The sequence below is a fragment of the Anastrepha ludens genome, chromosome 2 (assembly GCF_028408465.1).
Source record: "Anastrepha ludens isolate Willacy chromosome 2, idAnaLude1.1, whole genome shotgun sequence".
Taxonomy (NCBI): Eukaryota; Metazoa; Arthropoda; class Insecta; order Diptera; family Tephritidae; genus Anastrepha; species Anastrepha ludens.
This window is the reverse complement of record NC_071498.1, coordinates 105,257,383-105,279,938: the sequence shown is the minus strand read 5'-3', so window position 1 is coordinate 105,279,938 and position 22,556 is coordinate 105,257,383. Positions and strand designations below refer to the sequence as shown.

At 34.3% G+C, this 22,556-nt stretch overlaps 1 protein-coding gene across 10 annotated transcripts in view; it reads left to right on the top strand.

Moving 5' to 3' along the window:
* LOC128855018 (RNA-binding protein Pasilla) overlaps window positions 1-22,556 on the top strand; it is a 172,976-nt gene that overhangs the window by 77,519 nt on the left and 72,901 nt on the right. The gene's annotated exons all lie outside the window — the stretch shown is intronic.

The window sequence follows — 22,556 nt, the reverse complement described above, 5'->3', positions numbered from 1 at the left end:
CAAAATTTCTAGACCGATAAATTTCGGGCTAAGCGAAAAATTACCGACTTCCACTTCAAATTTCTCATAAAATATGCCGAGTAGGCCGTCTCCGTATGAGCTAGTCTTGGGAGAGACCACGATAGCGGGGTGCTTTAAAACATATTCATACACACATATATACATGTACATATGTATGCAAACAACTTTTTGTTATTGACTGCTGACAATCGGCGTTGTTCAAAGCTAATAATAACAACAACATGCTCGCTAACAACGACATTCTGATGTTGGCATGTCGTTAATAACTAAAAGTGAGCAATTAAAATCAATAAATATTTGAAGCCATCATCACATCAGCAATTGAAAATAAAGACAACAGAATAATTAAATAAGTAGTGTAGCGATGAAAGGCGAAAATACGAAAGAGAGAGAGAGAGAGAGAGAGAGAGAGAGAGAGAGAGCGAGCGCGAGAAATAGACTGAGAGACTACAGAAAAAGGGGCTTATTTAGATAGAAAATTTGGAGTAGCAATTTTATGATATACAAGAAAAAAAAGAAGATCTTTTTAAACGATAATTAACTAAACTATTATTTGAAAATATATATGAGAAACCAGAAAACATGAAAAATAGCAGAAAGAATGTTGTAGTAGATAATTTTTAAACGTAATTATCTAATTGTCGGAATTTCAAAATTTTATATTATACAAGATGGCGCAAAATTAATCACCCTATCGGAAGATTTATAATTTTTGTTTATTGCGTCGTGTGTCAATCAGACAAGCAATGGAGCGCGTAAAGGTTAAAATAAAGATTTCCATCAAACAAAATCATTTATTTTGTTTATTAAAAAAGGTATTAAGTGCGCACTAAGTTCCCATACCTGTTTGACAATAAATGCCACCAGCAGTGTTTGTTAGTCCATTCTAACATAACCTAAACGTCATAAACCAATCCTAGACATATGGTAAACAAACTGATTCGACACATTAGAGGTTTTGTTTTGGTATCTTATACTTTTGCTACCAGAAAAAGTAGTAGCCAGCGTTGTAAACATTTTTCAGAATAAAGTTGCATTTTCATCAAAAAAACAACGAGAAGTTAGTTGCGCACCTTTAAAAACTAAATTAGATGATTAATTTTGCGCCACCTATAATAATACTCGCATGCTTCATTTACGCTACCATTAAGTAGCTGCAACGTATTATAATCATATGGTCACAATATACGAGTAGAACATTTATAGTATCATTAAAAATTAATATTTTCGCAAGAGTATGAATGTGTGCATACATATGTATACATATGCGTGAAATGCATTAGTTATGTAAATTTACTCGTGACATGACTTGGCATGTTGATTGTGCTGCCACAAGCGCTTTCGTGCATGCCACAAACCTACTTGTAAACAAACACCAAAGTATGCGACCTATACTTACATTTATCCACATGTATATATGTATATTCGAATATAGTGTACTCATATAATATGAACACATATTGGCTTAGTTTTGAATCTGTACTTGCCAGTTTTCGTATGACCCAGACACATGTCACCCTCCATTTCACGTGTCACAATTTATGTTCGGCTGTTTTTTTGTCGCCAAAAGTGCTTGCTTACTTAGCCAAGCACTTAACACATTCTATTCCATTCTTTTCTATTTTATTCTGGGTATTTTTACATCATAAAAGGCTTCTGCCACCGAAGCTCAAGTTGCTCTGTTGCCACAGAAAAAAGTATTAAGTGGACACTCTTAACTGTAGTTGCAGCTATTTAGCTATTGGGTGAAGATGAATACTAGAAGTGATGAAATTTGTAAGCATGCAAATTTCTAAAAAGATATGTGTATTTGTGAATTTAGGATTTTCCAATAGTGCCACTGAATAAAAAAATACACTTGTTCGGCTTTCTTGTCAGGATAAAAAAAAAAAAATCTATAGTCCCTTGCGCACGGCCTAAACTGAGAGAGTTTCATACCACATTGCCTTTGAATGGGTTGGCGGCAGGTTGGATTCTATCAAAGATGACAAATTGGATTTCGTATTCAAACACTGCGTTTCGTATCCACTAAATGAACAAAATGCTATGCTGGCTTTGCACTGTGCGAATGCCCAATTTTGTTAGGTAATGATAGAAATATTGGATATATTTTATAGGCGAAATGCTTAACTTTAGGCATACGTCCATCAATGACTTTATTGCATTTATTAGGAAGGCTGAATGTGCGCGGGAAATCAAGGCGTACAAAAAATTTTTTGTCATTATGCTCTCTTCTTATGCTATATTATTATCCATCTATCAATCTAACTGCGTATCTATTTATTTATCTATCTCTCTACCATGCAATATTTCTTATGCTTACTATTTGGATTTGTTGTTGGTTTTGTATATTAGTTGTAGTAGTCCATTGAGCCAGAGCGGTGTACTCACCGATAGTCATCGTCTAACTCATCTAACTGTAGGCCCAGGAAACATGCTATTACTACGAGTTGGGTCTACGCTTCCACGACAGTCGGTTTTAGGTTACCGAAACGACCCGGATTTATAGTCGGCCAAGGACTGTCACTCCAGCAGCATTCCCCGCGTGTAAGTATGGGGAATGTTTATGCTGCTACAACAACAACAACGGGTTGGGTCTAGGGAGGGAGAAAGCTGTTAGGTGAGTAGGGAGATTCATCTGTTTTGCTTAACGGTTCACATAAAAGTTTTCCTTCGCGTCAATTTGAACGAACTTAGTTGACCGCTGTTGTTGTAGTAGCAGCATAAACACTCTATAAAATGCCACTTGAGTGACAGTCCTTAGCTAGATACAAAATCCGCGTCGTTCCGGTAACACAGAACATACTGTCATGGAACGGGTTTTAGCTCTGCCCGATATCTGATAATCTTTCTTTTGATTTTCCGTTTAGCTTGTGAAAGATTTAGCACTCGCCTTGCTTTGCTCTAAAGGATGCTTCTCTTATCAGTTCATTTCCTCTCAATTCAAGCAGATACCTTCATTGTCGCGCTCATTCAGTTACTGATAAGTGTATGCTGGGACTATTTTTGAGTCAGCAACAAAACGATTTTCGCCACTGGTGGTTCTTGGGACTGAGTGAAAATTTGAAATGCAAAGATGTTGAGACATTTAGGGAAAGACAGGTTTTTCAGGTTTCTGGTTCTTCACATTTTGCAGATGATGGGAAAGGAAAAGGTCAGCGTGAAATAATAGAAGGGCTGATATATGTATTACATTTAGGGTTTCTGCTCATAGGAGATATAAAGAAACTATCGTTGTTGTTGAAGCCGAGGTACAGAGGTACCCTTAGAGGTACAGATAATGCTGCTGGAGTGTCAGTACTTGGCCGAATACAAGTCGGGGTCGTTCAGGTAACGCAGAACCGACTGTAGTGGGAGTGACAAAGTGTCTTTGGTCATTCAAGGTCACGTTGCGGGTATTAAAAGATAAAAAATAAATAAAAAAAGACATAAGTAATATAAAATTAAAAGGCTCAAGATTTATTTCAGAGTTTAATTAATATATTTTTTTCTAAATGCGTATATTTTACTAATAAATTCCGGTTTCATAGGTATATATCCGCTAGCTTAAAGCTTTCCAAAAATTGTACAATATAAAATATTTATCTTTTGCCAAGTGAAATACTTTTAAAGATTAAGTTTGGTTATAAATTGGAAATATATGAGGTTTTGGATGTTGTAATGCCAACAAAAATAATCAGGTTTCATTGGTTTAGAACTGGAAACTGAAAGCCATGCGAAAAATTTAACAAAAATAGATTAAAACTGGAAAAAATACAATATAAACTACTACTACATAAATTTTAAAATTCCTCTAATAGCCAGTTACCATAATTTTCAACGACTCGGACATTTTTTGTTATCAAATTTTACCTGTATATTTAAATGACAGCCTTTGTGACACCTTTAGGTACAGTATTTCTGTCCTCAATCGCTCTTCTATGATTTTTGGCGAACTTAGTGTCACACATTGGGTTATACGAAAATACTTTCGTGCTGATTTAACATTGAAATATAAGAGAATATATGTATATGCGTATGTATGTATGTGCATGTTCTAATATGTATACATACATATATTTATGTTATCTACACATGGCTTCAATGCCGGTTTTAATTAATAATTATTGACAATACTCAAAACAATAATAAAAATAATCGAGTCTTTAACAAGGTAAACGAGGCGTCAATTCGCTCCTCTCAATATTTTTCTATTGTTTTCTTACTTGTTGAGTATTTGAAAACGGCTAATTGCATCTAGGCCTACAGGCTTACCCATTAGTATGTAAAAACTCAAACCTATTCCCCCACACACACACAAACACATATATACTTAATGCACAGGCTGTCTTACACCTGACATGTAAAACCAATTACGCGACCGCGTGATTGACTGACCACCCGGCTGACTAACAGACCAAGCGCCACGCAGTCACACTATTTACCTATCGTCTGTGTACGTTGCTATTGCATATTTAAGTGAGTTTTGTTAAAATAATCTCATTTGTGTCTGCCTCTAACAGCAGCCGTTGGTACGTTTAGCAGTTTTGCGTTGGATTATCAATGTTTTGTGGCTATTTTTAAGACAGATTTAGTTCGTCATACAATATGTATATATATACATATATATATTATATGCATTTATATACATATACGTATGTAGGTATGTAGGTAAATTAGCATGTACAATAGTTATAAGTATGCATATCGTATACCCTGTAGAAAATAAGCCAGTCATTTCGTTCTTTCGTTCATCTGGTGAATTTCGTACCATATCTGGTGTGCCTGCCTGCCTTATCATGTCAACGACAATTTACTAGCAAAGATAAGATGATATGGAACTCTCTCACTCTACTGAAGAGAGCGTATTTCGATTACGTTTTTTTGAGTTGACAATGACTGAGCTTTCAGCGTTGCTACACGAAATTCAGCGCTGTTCTCAAGTGTTCTCAAAAGTGCATTTCGTTCACAACAAAAAAAAAAAGAAAAAAAAAATGCAAACAAAAAATAAAAAATTCAAGCTTAAACCTAAGGTTGGCAACTGTGAGTGCATAGGTAAAATTGAAGAGCATAAGATAAGACCGATATCAATTCTGAGAAAAATTGTAAAAATTTATAAATTGTGTATGATTTACGAATTCCACTTCATCATAAAGTTATCTAATATTCCTGACTGCATATCATGTTTTTAACAAATCTTTTCAGTGTTCTAATGGAAGTTTAGGCGTAATTTTGTTATACAGATGGTTCTAGTGCTTAGAAGTTAAATAAGTAATTTTATCAAACAGTTGGTTTGTAAAAAACAAAAAATTATTAAACTGCATAAAAGTAATTAATTGGTAATTTCTTGAATGTTAAATATTTTCTCAATAAACTTATTTTCTTGCTTTTAAAATGTTTTCCACTGAGTTTTTGATTAGTTTTATTTTGATTTTGAAATTTAAGAAAAATATCATACGAATAAGATATAACATTGTTTTATTAAACAAAAAATATCATAGTATGAATAGAATTATTTTATTGAACTGTGTGAAAGTAAATGTTTGGGAATTTTGTGAATATACAATTTTTTGCGAGTAAACGTTTTTTTTAATTTTAAAATACTCTATTTCGAATTCGTAAATTTTTTTAATTAATTTTTTTTTTTAATTTACAATTATTGTGTATTAATTTATTTTTGATTTTATGTATTTTTTTGTAATCTATTTTATCTAAACACAACTTCAGGGTTTAAATATTTAATCGTAAATAAAGAGAAAAAATATATAGGTTTTTTTAATTAAAAAAATTAAATTTATTTTTAATTTTGTATTTGGTTCTTTTAATTTTAAATTATGAATCTAGTTTCTATATAAAAGAATAATTGTATTAAAATGCAAACTTTGTAAGTAACAAATTTGTAATTTCTTGCATTGAATTTTTTTTTCTAATTTTGGGTTTTTAAATTCTTGAAATATCTTCCACCAAACACTTGAAAATCTTGACTGTCTTATGTGATTGGTTATCTACCATTTATGGATACATAAAATAGTTAAAGTTAGATTTCATTGCCATATTAAAACATTTAAATACAAAAATCACAACAGAAAAGAATTTAACTAATTTTTTTAAAAGTAATTCATAATTCAGTTAAGTTGCAATAAAATTTGTGTAATTTCTTTAAATAAAATAAATAGTTTTCCCCAACATTTTTCCTTAATTCTTAAAATGCACAACGTTGAATATTTTTCGAAGAATGAGGGCCCTCGATATATTTTGAAGCCTTAAGAATCTTGGCACTGAGAGATTGGTTCGTCACCAGTTCTAAAAATTTGTTAAATCAACAAAATAGCTACAGAGAAGAATGAAATTATGGAAGAGTAAAAATTGGTAGGGTAGGGTGGTCACTGTAGTCGAATGGGTTGGTACTCATTTCATCAATTCATAAAAAAAATGTTTTCTAATGGCGGTCGCTCCTCGGCAGGTAAGGCCAAGCCTCCAAGTGTACATCATTTTGTCATAAAAGGCTCCTCATAAAAAACCATTCTATGGTCCGAGCCGGCATAGGTAGATAGACGGATGCGATTGGAGGTTTGCACAGCTACCTTATGACCATTTGAGCCCTTTACTCATCACAGTACGTCATGTAAACCCGGTTCCTATCTTCATTCCTTCGTTTCTTGTTATATCTCTGTGTTCTGGGACCCAAATTAGCCGCATGCGATTGTGCGTTCCTGATAAATTGAGTTTCTCGATATATTCAAGGGCCATTGAGGATTTAGCCTCACAGGCGGGCAGCGCCTTTAGTGCTGCCTCACTGTCGCTCAGAATGGCAATTCGCTCATTCCGGTGATTTCTATCTAAATTAATATGTATCTACACATAGGCAGATAGCGTACACCTCCGCTTGGAAGATACGGAGACAACGTAAAACTGCAGGCCCTCCATTTTGTGAAAAAACATCAGAACGCACAGAACGCACGCAGGAGAAGCTCAGCAAAACTGCCAACAAAGGATGTAAGCACCAAATATGACTACACATTTTTCAACAATTACAGAAAAATATGTTTTTGTTATTTGTTTTTTTTTTGTTGTAATTTTTAAAATATTAAAAATTGCATAGAAATTAATTGCTTTTAGAGAGTTTCGCCACGAATTCTAAATATTTGTGAAATAGTTAAGTAATATTAATTTGGCAAAAAACCACTTTAATTATATTGAAATAGGCAGGCAGTAAAAAATTGGCAACTTCTTCAAATAATAGAAAAATACTCCTTAAATATTTTTTTATACCCAAAATGCCCTGATATTCTTATTCTCCCAGTAAGTAAGTCTCTTCGCGTTTCGTTTGATGCTGTATAAAACTAGTGATTTTCGAAGTGGTTGCTGACTAATGTCACATTTCACTACTTCTTTTTTTATTGAACGGTAGCTACAGTTTCTTTCATCATCATTAGTTGCCTTCTAATGGTGATGTCATTCCGCCCGACCACCACTGCGCTGACTACTTTGTGACCTATTCCATGCGGTTTTTTTCGATTTTATTCGAGTTTTTGTTTAATTTTAATAGTTATTGCGTTTTAGAACGTCTCTCAGTCAGCCAGTTTTACTGGTACATCTTCATTTACTGCGAATAATGCATATAACGTAGATTTCAATAAATTTTCTATTTATAAACAAAAAACAACTTCAACTCGCCACAACTTGTTTTACTGCGTTTTTTATTTTTTCATCCAGCCACACAAATGATGCAATAACAATTTTTTCAAACGTATTATATGCTATATGTATTGTACTTAAGTGCATGTGTGTGTGGAATAAACCTGTTAGCTGACGGCATTTCGTATTAGTCGTGCTTTATTAATTTAAATATTTGCCGCTCAGCATTTCGATTAAAATTTGAAATTAGTGACAGAAAAATTGTCCATAGAAATACTTGATAAATATAATAATAAAATAGAGAATATCTAAATCGCTGCATACGAATATATCATTCGAAAGGCGTACGTATATATTATATGTACATGCTTAAATATCAATGGCTGTTACAAAGGGCATATCTAAACGTGCACATGCACCTGTCGTATTAATTAACAAAGTTCATCTGTACATGTATACATATACAAGGTGGCCCAAAACTAATTGTCCAATTTTGTTTTTGAACAGCTTTTGTACTAAACAAAAACAAATCATTTTGAATATTGGAAATCTTTATTTTAACCTTTGCCTGCTCCATTGCTTGTCTGTTTGTTTACTGCAGCTGTCTAGTTCACAAGTGTCAAATATGTTTGACGTCATTAGTTTTGCGCCACCTTGTACAACTGTTTTGGTATTTATAATAATCTGCGGACAATCATAATCATTTGCTTTATTGTGGATCTCGATTGTACTTTGAACACGATTCTGCGCTTGAAGGAAAAAAAAACGCGAGTGCTCTTGAAATAGTTCCAAATCCAAGAAACTCTCCATCAACTATTGTATGCATAAATACATACATATATTTATTGTGTATTTTATATTCATATAAATATTGTATATATTTTTTTGTTTCTAACACTCGGTTGTTATGCAAGGTATTTGCAATTTCTTTGCCGTTTTTAATTTTTTGTTTTTGTTGTTTTTTGCCTCATGACTGCACATTTTACAAAGTTCAAGTTTATCGAGTTTCGCTACTGGAGGAGACCTTGCACTTTACTTTGAATAAATGTATGTATGTGTTTATATATAAATATGCATATGCATATGCAAATGTATGATTGTATGTACGTAGGTAGCAGGCATACAAATATGCGAATTTAAATATATATTAATGCTATTATTTGTGTTGCGCATTTGAGGGTCAAGTTCAGACATTTGATGTGCTTGTTAAATCTAGGTGATTTAGTTCGTGAATGTATAGAGAAACTCGAACATAAGTATGTATATAATTGCTGGCACAAAATTGGAGTTGATTGCGAAATTGAACGATTTCTTTATAAACTGTGTCACTACTATGTGCGATTTAGCTATTCAGTATTGTCACTCTCCCATAAGCTTTTATTTTTATACAAATAATGGATTATACAGCTTATACTGCTTTTGGACTTTTTAAGCGTTTTAGCATGGGTGCTAGACCAGATCGAGTAAATCAGGAAACTCTTCATTTCCACAATCAATTTTCTGGAGCTGCACTACGAAACAATTTTAGGATTGATGTTTAGTGCCTTAGCCTGGTATATTTGACGATTGAGACACGTCGTGCACTTATTTGCCCGAGGAATAGATGACGTGTCTAAGACATCATTTGATTTTAGACAATATTTAACATGCACTAATCACTAATATCTATAATATTTTAAGATTTTAGCAGTTGTTGTTAATATTGTTGTTTTTGTACATATACTTAACCCTGTCAGTGTAGTGCAGATTACCGATTAGACTTCGTCTAGCTCATCTAACGGGAGGCCCAGGAAACTTGCTGTTTCCACAGGTTGAGTCCAGAGGGAGAGGGGTGTTAGATGAGCTGGTATGATGGGGGATGTGAAATGGTGGTTAATGCTGTGCGGGGTGCCTTCACGGGCTCTTAGTAGAATTTGCTGCTTAAAATTTCTGTAGAACATTAGAACCCTCTAACTCTCCTCTTTATTTAATTTTCATGTAAGTATCTTGAAAAGAGTGTCAAAAATACTCATCAGGTAGACGTTAGGCGGTATAAATATTCTGTCGAAAATTTGCTCGCCTAATTACATTATAGGCACCACAGTTTCTCAAGTAATGGATTTTAAACGCGATTTATAGTGAATTTAAAATTAAATTTTCTGTAATTTTTTTCCATTTCTTTTAATGCAAAGCAAAACTATAGGGGTCATTTATTAAAATAAACTAAAAATTGTCGAAACTATATTATTATATTAAATATTTGATTAAAGAAGAATAAAAATGTTTGCCTTTTTTTCGGACAAATTTACGATATCATGACAATTTGTAATAAAAAAAAAATTAATTTATTTAAAAATTTTACTTTTAGTAATTTTTTTTTATTTTTTAAAAGAAGGCAAAACTGGGTGTCATTTATTAAAAAAAAACTCAAATTGTGATTCTGAACTAATTATTATTTTTTAAATTTGAGTGAAATTTGTAGAAGTTTTATATATTTATATAGGAAAATAATCTAGTTTTTCTTTAGTTATCTTTTACTAAATAATTTTGGTTTCAAATAATTTATTAAAATATATTCAGACTATGAGATTTTTAATAAAAATACATATATGTATATATATATATAACTGGTTTAATAGACTCTGCCGGATAGCCGACGTACTCGAGATTTGATAATCACTGGTTAGTGTTGCTTTTCCAATAGGTGAAGTTTAATAAGATTTTATCCCACAAATGGGTGACCGTATAATTGTCCCTTGATGACGCCCCTGCAGGGATACTGTGCTTCCTTTAAAAACTTCTAATGTTCGAAATGCAGATTGAAACTAGAAGCTGCTAATGGTGTATTATATGTATGTACCCACATACATACGTAGTTGATTACCGTTACTTTTGATATTTATTTAAAAAGCAAAGCCAGAACACATACAATCGAACAGTGCTGCAATACATCGTGGCTAAAATTGTATAGATACAGAATATCTTTTTGCCTCAAAGAAAAATAAATCCAATAACTTTTATGAAAGATGAGTCTGGTATCAAATCAGTATTTCTTCTAATTAAAAAACTTCACATCAAAGGTCGTCATTAGGTGTACATATGCATGTATGTATTTTGCATATACTCATTCATCGTCCGTACAACAGGACGTATGCGCTACTCATTTTTTCTTTTTACTTTTTTCTTCATACTTTTTGTCCTCCACGTAACCCACATGCATATGTAGATATGTATATGCATGTACGTGTGTGTACATCACATACATATACTCATACTGATTAAACTTCATACTTGCAAGCTTATGATGGGAAACAGAAAAAATCGAGATATAGCGCGATTGACCTCAAAGTTTGATAAAACACATTCTCTCACACACACAAACATGCAAGTGCAAAAACACATATGTATATGCATGTAAGCACTTCTGTGGTTATCAAAAGTAGTCTGTACGTATTAAATCACTTGACAAGTGGGACGCGAAAGAGCTATGACATGCGAATGAGAGGCAGATTTTAGTTAAGGCACTTAACCTGACTACGAGTAGTTCCAGATAATGGTAGAAGTGTGTTCGTTTGAATGTGTGTGTGTGTTTGTGTGGCTTAGTATATTTACTATAGTATGTGTAGGAGGAATTGAAGCAAGCGAGTAGGCATGTATGTATAAAAAATGCTGATAAGAGCTAAAATTAAGTCGAAAATGATGTTGCGATATTCGGCAACAAAAATACAAAAACAAAAATCCTAAACGTCAAGTAAAAATACAATTGAAAGTCGATTATAGCTATGGCGCTGTTTTAACAACATTTTGCACTTGAGTAATCAATTAGTAAAAACAGAACAAAAAATGACTCGCAATTTGTAGTCGCTATTTATTAAAGTTTACAATAAACACAAAAATGGTTATGTTTTATCATGTGAGATATATACTATTTTTCCCTTGAAGATTTGGAGAACTGTCTTTTACTCTCCTTTCCCTCCCCCTCCCTTTCTGTTACCTGCTGGACTCTATTTTAACACGCAATTTTTGCGCATCGTTTTGTGGTACAAATTTGGGAAATTTCATAAAAAGTAAAAGGAAAAGTAAGGAAGTGGCATTCGAAAGAACTTCAGAATAAAGTACAACAAACACCACATCGTCCGGGTAAAAAATTTAGAAATACGGAACATATGTATGTATGCAAGTGTAAGCGAAATTAAAGCATTGAATATATTTCGAAGCGCACAATTAAAAAAAAAGAAGAAAAAACACTTTAGTATGAGTTGTGCTTTTATTTATGTATGTATGTATATATTTACATATGTGTACAGCAAAGCAAAGCTCAGCCCTGGCGCAGTTGTATGCCGGGCATTTTTCATGTTTTGTTTTGTTTTTTTTATTCTCTTTGTTTTACTTTGAAGCTGGCACTTGTGCCACATAAGTCGAAATGATGCAACAATGCATAAAAATGGTATTGTTTCATGTAGATTTTACTTTTATTGAAATACGCGAATGCATGAAAGTGAGAATTTCTACTACGATAATAAAAATATATGAGTTTGTATGAATTATAAATAAACCCTAAAAACCCGTATGGGGTTTTGAATAACTCATTTTACTTTGCTTTGATTTGTTCTAAAGGCAAAGTTAAAGAAGTGTTGGAAATCACGCGAATAAGTAAAAGTAATTGCACACGGCAATATATATGCATATACTTGTACATATATATATGCATTTATATAATATAATATACATCAGGATACTTCGTCAAAAAAGGGTATACAATTTATTTTATTTAAGACCCCAACCAAAATATTAGTATAATTTTCACTTATGACATCTTTTCACAAGACTTATGAGATCTGAACCACCAAAAATCGGGGTCTGTTTTATAAATAAAATAAAGTTGTAAAAATACTTTTTCCCAAAAAAGTGCCCTGATGATAGAAGAGTTTAAACTTTAAAGGTTTGCATAAAAATTATTAGAATTTTTTTAAACATAAACAACTGAACGCATGTGTGTTGAGATATGCGAAAAAATATTTGGAACCTGAATGGGTTCATTTTCGAGAGAATAAAAATGTGAGAAATCAACTTTCCACTGAAGCTGTAGAGGCTTAAATCAGTGAATACTCAGCTGAATTATTCAAGTTTTCCGTAATGCGATATCAAAAAACAAAAATCAAAATCTCAATATGTTTATTGCGCTGATGACATTTATAAAAATTGTATGCAGGTCTTTTCAGCTTAAACTCTTCTATCATCTGAGATGATATTTTGAAAATGACGTGTTTTAAAACTAATTTTATCTATTAACCCTTTGTGCGTTACCATTTTACCATTCCGGTCGTTTGCCTACTCTCAGCCACCACAGCAAGTAGCCATACTAATTTTATACTGTATTTATTTATAGAGTTAAGAAATCCTGCTCTTTCAACGGAAATTAATTCCGACTAGTACGATACCCATGCCCAAATTTAATACCTCCGGAAACGATTAAACACTTAATTTACTTTTAAGTCATTCCAGTTCTTGTAAATTTTAATATTTCTCGGCAAAGGTCTTAAAATATAATAAATTGTACATATAGTTCCGTTGGAGAAACAGTGCCGATTTAAGAGTGATGCTCTCTAACATATGTACATATTTTATGTTTTTACTGATTTTATTTTTATTTTTTCTTATTATTTTTTAATTAATTCGATTCACACATTTCTAATTTACTCTCAATGCGCTATTATACCATTCAAATTAGCGCGCGTTCGGTAAATATAAATTCACAAATAGCCCAAAGCCACTGATTTACCGGTAGATACCTATGAAATGAGACTTTCAGCCCATAGATGTCGCTAGGAGTATTTTTAAACCTTCCCAAATGTCTTGTTTTTTTCGTCTGCCATCTGTCCACAATATTCAGTTCATTGTTTGTTACGTTTCCTTCAACAATGCTTCGCTCTTAAAATCGTCGAATTTTGTGCCTTCAAACTACGATTTGCGGACATCGTTGATTTTCTGTTATCAATTGAAGAAAAACGCTTCTCAAGCTCATCAAATGCTTATAGAAGCTTATGGTGGACATGCTCATTGTGCTTTGAAAAATTGCGAAGTGGTGATTTTAGCGTGGAGAACAGGACCGTGGCCGGCCAACGAAAAAGTTTGAGGACGCCGAATTGCAAGCAATGTTGGATGAAGATGATGGTTAAACGCAAGAAATGATGGCAGAGCAGTTGGGAGTGACCCAAAAAACCATTTCCAAGCATTTGAAAGACATGGACGTGATTTTAAAGGTCGGAAGATGGGTGCCGCATGAACTGGTTGAAAGGCAGCAAAAGAACCGAAAAACCACTTGTAAAATGCTGCTCTCCCGGTTCAAAAGGAAGTCTTTTTTGCATCGAATCGTTACGGGTGATAAAAAATGGGCGTAATTCTACAATCCCAAGCGTAAACGATCATATGGTCCACCCGGCCACAAGCCAAAAACAACGGCCAAACCAAATCGCTTCGGCCGCAAGGCAATGCTGTGTGTTTTCTGGGATCAGCGTGGTTTGATTTGGTACGAGCTATTAAAACCGGGTGAAACAGTTGTCGGTGCACGTTACCAACTGCAATTGGCTGATTTGAGCAGCGCTATACACCGAAAACGCCCAGAATATGCGCCGCCACATCGAACAAGAGCGACCCGGGAATTGGTGGAGACGTACGACTGGGAACCGCTGGTGCATGCGGCTTACTCACCAGACTTCAAGCTTTTCGATTATCATTTGTTTGCATCGATGGGCCACGCACTTTCCGAGCAGCGCCTCAATTCTCACGATGAAGCCAAAAAATGGCTCGATGATTGGTTTGCGGCCAAAGACGGCCAATTTTTTTGGCGCGGCATCCACAAATTGCCTGAGAGATGGGAAAAATGTGTCGCTAGCGTTTGAAATTGAAAACAAGTCTAATTTCATAGGTATCTACCGGTATTGAGGGCTGAGTCGACTGAATAAATGCTTTTTGCTCCCAAGCTCTTCTCTAATTTATGATGTAAAAAAAATTATAGGCATGTTTAAATTATTAAAGGGCTTGTCGCCTAACTTTGCTTGGCAGTCTTTACGATTTTCAATAATGAGTTAATGGTATTTGAATGCTTATCCTCTGTACTTTACTAGCCTTTTAGTGCCTATGATATAATATTTGGCCTTTCCACAGTAGTAAGACACATGAGACTATGAAGCTCAGGCAATTTGTGCTTTTTTTTAAGTCTTAATGTTCCGAAATGAAACACTCCATAACAACTCTTTTATATTTCTTATGTAAAGCCATAGTTTTCTTCTATACAACTACCCTACTTTTCGGTGCTAAATACGGTGAATTGCAGGGCTCTTGCTGTAGTATAGACTATTGCTAACTATTATCAAGACATTTTGTTTCTATGTAATAGGACTATGAATAAGTTCGTGCGGTTTTTTTTCGAAATTTGAAACTTTATTGACGTAAAATGGTTACAAATTTAATATTCAAAATATTGTCCATCGCTTACTACTACTTTTTCCCATCTTTCTGGCAATTCACGGATTCCCTTTGTGAAAAATTCGGTCGGTTTTGCCGCAATCCACGAATCGATCCATTTTTTGACTTCATCGTAATTACGGAAGTGCTGGTCAGCCAGGCCATGTTGCATCGATCGGAAGAGATAGTAATCGGATGGCGCAAGGTCTGGACTATACGGCGGGTGGGGTAGGACATCCCATTTGAGCGTTTCTAAGTATGTTTTGACCACTTGTGCAACATGTGGCCGAGCATTGTCATGTTGCAAAATAACTTTGTCGTGTCTATCGGCGTATTGCGGCCGTTTTTCTCGCAGTGCTCGGCTCAAACGCATCAATTGTCGTCGGTAGACATCCCCCGTAATCGTTTCATTCGGTTTCAGTAGCTCATAATACACAACACCCAGCTGGTCCCACCAGATACACAGCATAACCTTCAGGCCATGAATATTCTGCGCCGACGTCGATGTTGAAGCATGGCCAGGGTATCCATACGTTGCCCGACGTTTTGGATTGTCGTAATGGACCCACTTTTCATCGCCAGTCACAATTCGATGCAAAAAACCCTTTCTTTTGTGCCGTTGAAGCAGTTGTTCGCATGCCATAAAACGGCGTTCAACGTCTCTTGGCTTCAATTCATACGGCACCCAATGGCCTACCTTTCGGATCATTCCCATGGCTTTTAAACATTTGGAAATGGTTGATTGATCAACTCCCAAAGTTTTTGCAACCTCTTCTTGCGTTTGAGCCGGATCTTGATCGAGCAATTCCTCCAATTCGGTATCCATGAACTTTGGCGGCGCACCCTCGCGTTCTTCGTCTTCCAAGCCAAAATCACCACTTTTAAAGCGTGCAAACCACTTCTGGCACGTTCGCTCAGATAGAGCATGCTCACCATAAACTTCCACCAAGATACGATGACTTTCGGCTGCTTTTTTCTTCATATTAAAATAATGAAGAAGAATTCCCCGCAAAAACACATTATTTGGCACGAAATTCGACATTTTCAAGTGTGGTAAAAATATTGTTGTTTACGCTTCAAATAAAAAACTTATACTGACGTTTGTGCCTTACGACAGTAGCTCTCCAATGAATGTTTGGAAATGTGGATCGATGGAATAATAATCAAGTTACGCCATCTGTTGTAAAACCGTAACGAACTTATTCATAGTCCTATTATATTTATTATGATATATTTTTTATATTTTATATTTTTTGTATTTTTATTTTTATATTTTTGAAGCCTGGAAAATACAAATTTCTGAAAATTCTCAAAAAGATGTCTAATGTTCTTAACATTATACTTAGTTTTTCCACATATTAGCATCGCAAATCGGTACTTCTACTCTAGGAAAAATCAATTCAATCACTGTATTGTTTTACCATATCCATGCTTCTAGTTCATCACTATTAGCATCAATATCTGTAAATCTCAGTCTCCCAAAATCATATCTTAAAGAAAAAAATGCAAGGAAGATTTGACGTTGTCATCCGCCAAAAGACTACCAGAATAGAGTAGACTTGAAAAAATACTAAGCTTCATCATTTGAATTTTAACCAGCCCGAGCTTAGCTGTTACTTTGACCGCATCCAAAAAATGCGTGATAAGGAGGATACTGTAGTAATACTTGTGCTTTTACTAGCCCAGTATTGGTTGAACTGACTTAGGTTCCACCTATCCAAGAACAGCCTGATGTAGTAAAAGTAGTCGCGATATTGACTTTATTTATAAAGAAAATCTAGGGTGCCCTGCTAAACTTACTCATTGGCAATGTAATTTCTTGCAGTGTAGCTACGCCGAAAAGTACCAAACCATATAATATGAACGTTTTTGAGGTATTCAGTTTTTAACTATGAAACATTTTGATTAATTTGGCTGACTCTGGAGTTATACCAGCACTCACATGCATACACATATGTACAGATTCTTACAAATTGAACAAATTGTGAACCTTCGGCAATCGCAAATACTGCCGGCGTTAAATCTGTAGAACAGATACATTCTTACTTATGTAGTTAGCCTATTTGAAATTGAGCCTTAGTTTGGCCATTGAGCCAGGTGTTTAACGAACATGTGACCTTCCTTTGAGGCAAATTTCCTTCATTTAAGCTTCAACCAGCATTTCATGCCTTTCTAAAGCAAAGTGAAGTCTATGGCCATTTCCTATGACGTGCAGAAGGGCTCACAATAATAGCACAGCGACATTTTGCGCAGTTTTCACTAGTTATTTATTATTATTTTTTTATTATTTCGTATTTTTTAGTTGCTTATTTAATTTATAAAATATAAATATTTTATATTTTTTAAATAATTTTGTTTATTTTTTTGATAATTTTTATTTTTACATAATTTTTTTTTATTTGTTTCTGACAATGATTTTTTTATATTTTTTATTTTTTATTATTATTATTATTTTTTATTATTATTATTATTTTTTATTTTTTTCTTTATTTTATTTTTTATATTTTTATAACCCTTATTTTTTATTATTATTTTGATTTATTTTTTTAAATTTTATTTGTTATAATTTTTTCCATATTTATTTTTATAATTTCTTTTTTTTAATTTTTTTATTTATTTGTTTCAGTTGTGCTTTATTTTTTATTTCTTTATTTTCTATTTTTTTTATAAGTGCATAGGTTATACTACAACGAAAACCATATAAAAAAGAGATTTTGGGTGCGTAATTTTATAGGCCATTTAATTTTAGTATAACAAAATGCAAGTTTGAATTAACTCAAAATTCTTATTAAATTTTGATAGTTATTTTCCTTGGCAATGGTGCGCAATTTTCGATGGAAACTAAAATACAATAAAAAAAGTGTTTTTAAGCCAAATAAATGAAAAAAGTTTGTTCGCTAATTGCCAAGTATTTAACTTAAGCTCCCATATTGTTTTTCTGCAAAATCCCAACAACTGCCAGCAAGGGTCATCACGAGCCGAGTTTTGCACTTACCAAAAATTGGTATGACCAAATGCATATTAAATGCATACACATAAGTGATATATAACACTTGCATAAATATCGAATTATTTTCGCATGTAACCATTGGTCAGCGCAAAGCTACACATATATAATATAACATATACTTATATATGTATAGTTATGGACTTGCCACAAAAACATGGTAGAGGCCTGTCGCATGCACCTTGTGCGATGCTCTGCTTTTGTTGCCATTGCTGTGAGTGTTCGTATACACTTTAGCATTTTAACTATTATACTGCCCTTCCAACTCCTCTCGCTGTGTTTATTTTTGCTGAATTGCTGATTTTCCATTACCCTGACTTGCTGCAGTGGTGCTAGTGCTGCCCGGCAGCAGAGGAAGAAGCAGCAGGAAAAGCTCAAGGACGTTTGCAAAGTGGGTGCTTCAGCTTGCTTCTCAGAATGGTGCTGTTAGTTGCTGCAAAATTTTGCAGCGCGCTGTAGCAGTCGACTAGCTAAAGGAACTGCAGACCATACAGTTATGTATAAATAGCGGCGATATCGACGCTCGTGAGAGTATGCCAGAATTGGCAGAGAATATTTTGCATTGGCAGTAGTGAATGCCTGTCGCTATGGGAGTAAGCTTGCACATATGCATACATACATATATGTATGTAGCACCATTTTCTTGCATGCGTGTGCACGTTGCAGCATTTGTTTGGCTACCCTCAGCCATCAGATATCATCTGGTGGCAGTTGTTGTAGCAGTTCTATTTTTGTCGCTGCAATTTGACATTGCATCTATTCTTTTGTTTCCATTACCAAAGTGGTTGAGAGAGCGAGAAAGCGTTAGAGCTTATCCGAAGCTTAATTTACAACGCTACCTCTCCCTTTCTCTCTCTCTCTTTCGCTCTTCTTCTTACTCTCTCTGCTGCTTTCGATTGTTGCATACATTCTCTTATGCGCAGGACGCGAAAAGTGCAAAGAGGAAACCTGGAAAGAGCCACGTGTGCAATTTGCTGCAGCTACAACCGCACCGCGTCGTAGCACCAGCATAATTGCCACCTCCTCTCTCTTCGCTTCCCGGCCATCACTGCTTTAGCTGGCGCCTGCAGTCGCGCATAAGTAGGTCAGATGGTTGCAAAACAAGCAAACAGCAACGCAGCCAATGCGATTGTGATGCCAAGTGTAATACGAAAAAAATCAAACAAAATTTGGTGCAATGCTATGTAGGTAGGTGCATGTGTGTATGTTTTGATGTATTCTTGTATGTGTGCATATGAGCTGGAGCATTTGCACGCCACATACAACAGACCGCGTTTGGAACTCGAGCGCTGACCATGCAGGTTTTATTGTTGGTCAACCTAAATCCCTCCAATACCTTTTTGACACTTTTCGTGTGGCGGTGGTGCGTGTGCCACAAGCGGCACTTTGTGTCAACCTTCGCTAGGCGCGCTTAATACGCTTTCAAGACATACGCGTATACTCTCACTGATGCACTCTATATATGCACCTACATAGGCACCGACTTGCTGCCTCGTCAGAGTCTCATTTTCACATACACACGCCGCTGTTTTTGGGTGTGCGGGGTACCTCTCCATCTTCATTTCATTCATTTTTTTTTCGCTTTCTTTTGCGGCTGGTTTTCTTAATTTTAGCTGCAGTGATGCACATGTGTTTTGTATAGCTTGCCACTTGGTTGCCGCACTACATGTGCATATATCCATTTGCTCGCACACTACAACGCACATATGGACTTACAGTAGCTTTGGTTTTGCGCAGTGCGGATTTTAATCCTTGAAAAGTGCTGCTCATATCGTCACACATACACATGATTTTCTGTGTGCTGTGAAGGCCTTCACTTCACATTTGCTCAAGTGTGCGTGCGTTCCATTTTTCTGTACTACTCCGTTTTGTCCCCAACATTGGGCAAATGCTTGCTTGAATTTTTGAGTATCGATAGATTTGTGCGCCAGAGCGCAGAAGTATAAAGGCACAGATTCAGTGGGAATGTAAGCACACATACATGTTGTGTTGTGTATGCGCTGATGCCTCAAGTGAATTGTATTCTACAGGAAATGGAATTTTGTTTTGATCACTCATACGCACCGTTGTCACAAAGTATAAACCAAATGATACGTATACGTCCTGTTGGCCTAAATAGCAGATTTTTAATTGTTTTTTTTTCAACAAAAGCGTCGTTCTTATTGTGTTACAGCGCACTGGTTACAGAAAAAACCTTCAATATTGATACCATGCGGAATTTGTTACAATGCTGCCTGCAGTAGAAAGTTTCCATATATTAAAATTTTTTGAAATTAAAGTTGGGTAGAGTAATTCGAATGACCTACACTTTTATAATAATTGATTGTGATATTTTCGCAAAAAATACAGCATTACTGTTGTCTGCATACCCTTTTCATTAGGCAAGCTTCGTTTTTTCCTACAAATGCAAGGACTGTGAACGGCGATGTCGATGCTTTTTCATGACAGCGAATCAGGCGAATAATTGAAATTCTTTGCTTAGACTGAGCACTATTAGAATCAAATTTATATTTAGTTATTTGGAGAAATGAATAAATTATAGTAAAATAATAATTTAGAATGCAAAATAGTTCTGTAAATGTAAATTATTGTTATGTAAACTTGTTGAGAACTTTTTATACTATTGGAAATTTGTTTTCTCGCACGTTTGCGCTTCGCTATTGCACACTTCATTTAAAAGTCGAAACTTGATTCTATCAATTAAAGGTAATCGTAGTTGACTTTACGAATGTACATATGTATGCTCATTAGGATGGGTAAAATTTGTTATCTACTTTGTTTTGATAACTCAAGTATAGGTAATTCCGAACGAGAAAGTGTAGTTTAGTTTAGTTTTAATTGTAAATCTCAGGTAAATTTTTTATATATCGTTAGATGTTTTTAGAAGAAAATATAAGTAACAGGTAGCGCAAAATAATCATTCAATTTGGTTTTTGAATAACTTTTTTACTCAATAGAAAAACATGATTTTGAGCGATGGAAGTCTTTATTTTGACCATTACGCGCTTCACGGCTTGTCTGCTTGTGTACTGCAGCTGTCTAGTTCACAAGTGCTAATATGATTGACGTGTGAAGCCATTTGAAAAAATTATAACTCTTACCATAAATTTTGCCCCTCCTTGTACGTAGTTTTTGAGTATGAGTAATTATTTTTTGGTACTTAATTTTTTAAATAAAAAAAAAAACATGATGAACCATTTTTTGAGCATAAAATGTTTTTTGATTTTTTTATTAGTTTATTATTATATTATTTATTAGTTCCGTAGAAATATTTAAAAATAGTTTATAAATATAACAAAAACAAAGAAAATATTAATAATAATCGTACCCGCCAGTGTAAGTGGGATTAATAACTAAAATCTCTTCCCTAGGTCTTTTATTCAGATTCAGTCAAAAGAATTTTTCGTTCGCTTAAACAAAGTTGGTTAAATATATGTTGAGAACAAATTGAACCGCCCTAGTGTATATATTTAAAAGTATATGGGTTCAAGCGAAGGTGTATGTGTGTGTAGCAGGTACTAAGTCTAATGTACAATTGATTTAATCTTTATACATTAGAACTCTGCATGACTTTATTTTATTAGAGATTTCACCTTGCAAAACAAACGTAACTGCAGAGGCATTTGAAATATCGAAACACAGTAATCTACTTGTACGAGTTGGCACAAAAACTTAATCACCCTATCGGAAGATTTGTTATTTTCCAAATGGCATCGTACGTCAATCATATTTAACACTTATTCACAAGTGCAGCTGCAGCGTACAAACAGACATGCAATAGAGCGGGCAAAGGTAAAAATAAAGATTTCAATCGATCGCTAAAAATTCGTTGATTAAGTTTTCTTTTTCTGTTGATAACCAATATTTGGATTTTCATTTTGTCTTCGAATGAACTGCCGGCTTTAATTGGAAACAAGAACCAAATTTCCTCACTTGATTCATCAGTTCATTGATGATGTGACATTTGTTGCATCAATGAAAAAAGAGTATTTTCGTCAGCAGTTGGAGTTGTAAGCATTGACTGAAATATTTTCTAAGACTTACGCAGGGTCAAAGAGTTCCTATAGCTCCACATGCTCACTGCGTTTAAAAGGCAAATAACTAAATTTGTGTATATACGGACGGCTTTTCTAGTACTGTATTTTTGTTTTTTAATAAAGCTTAGATATATTACACTGAATTGTAGCTTCACATACACTCAATCTAACCTGAGTTCAATACATACGGTATACATTTAAGAATATTACAAAAAATGCAGTTAGATATTAAAAAAGTGTAACGCTATTTGATTTGGAGGCCCTCAATGACTCATACTATATGTAACTGGTACCAATTTGAATCTTGAATAAAGAAAAAATTCTGTAATTTTAAAATTGAACTATGCATTAGAAACGTGGATTTTTGTATACTTAGGTGGTTTGATTAAAAGAAGTAAAGTGTTGCCAAAAAAAGGGCAGTTCTAAAT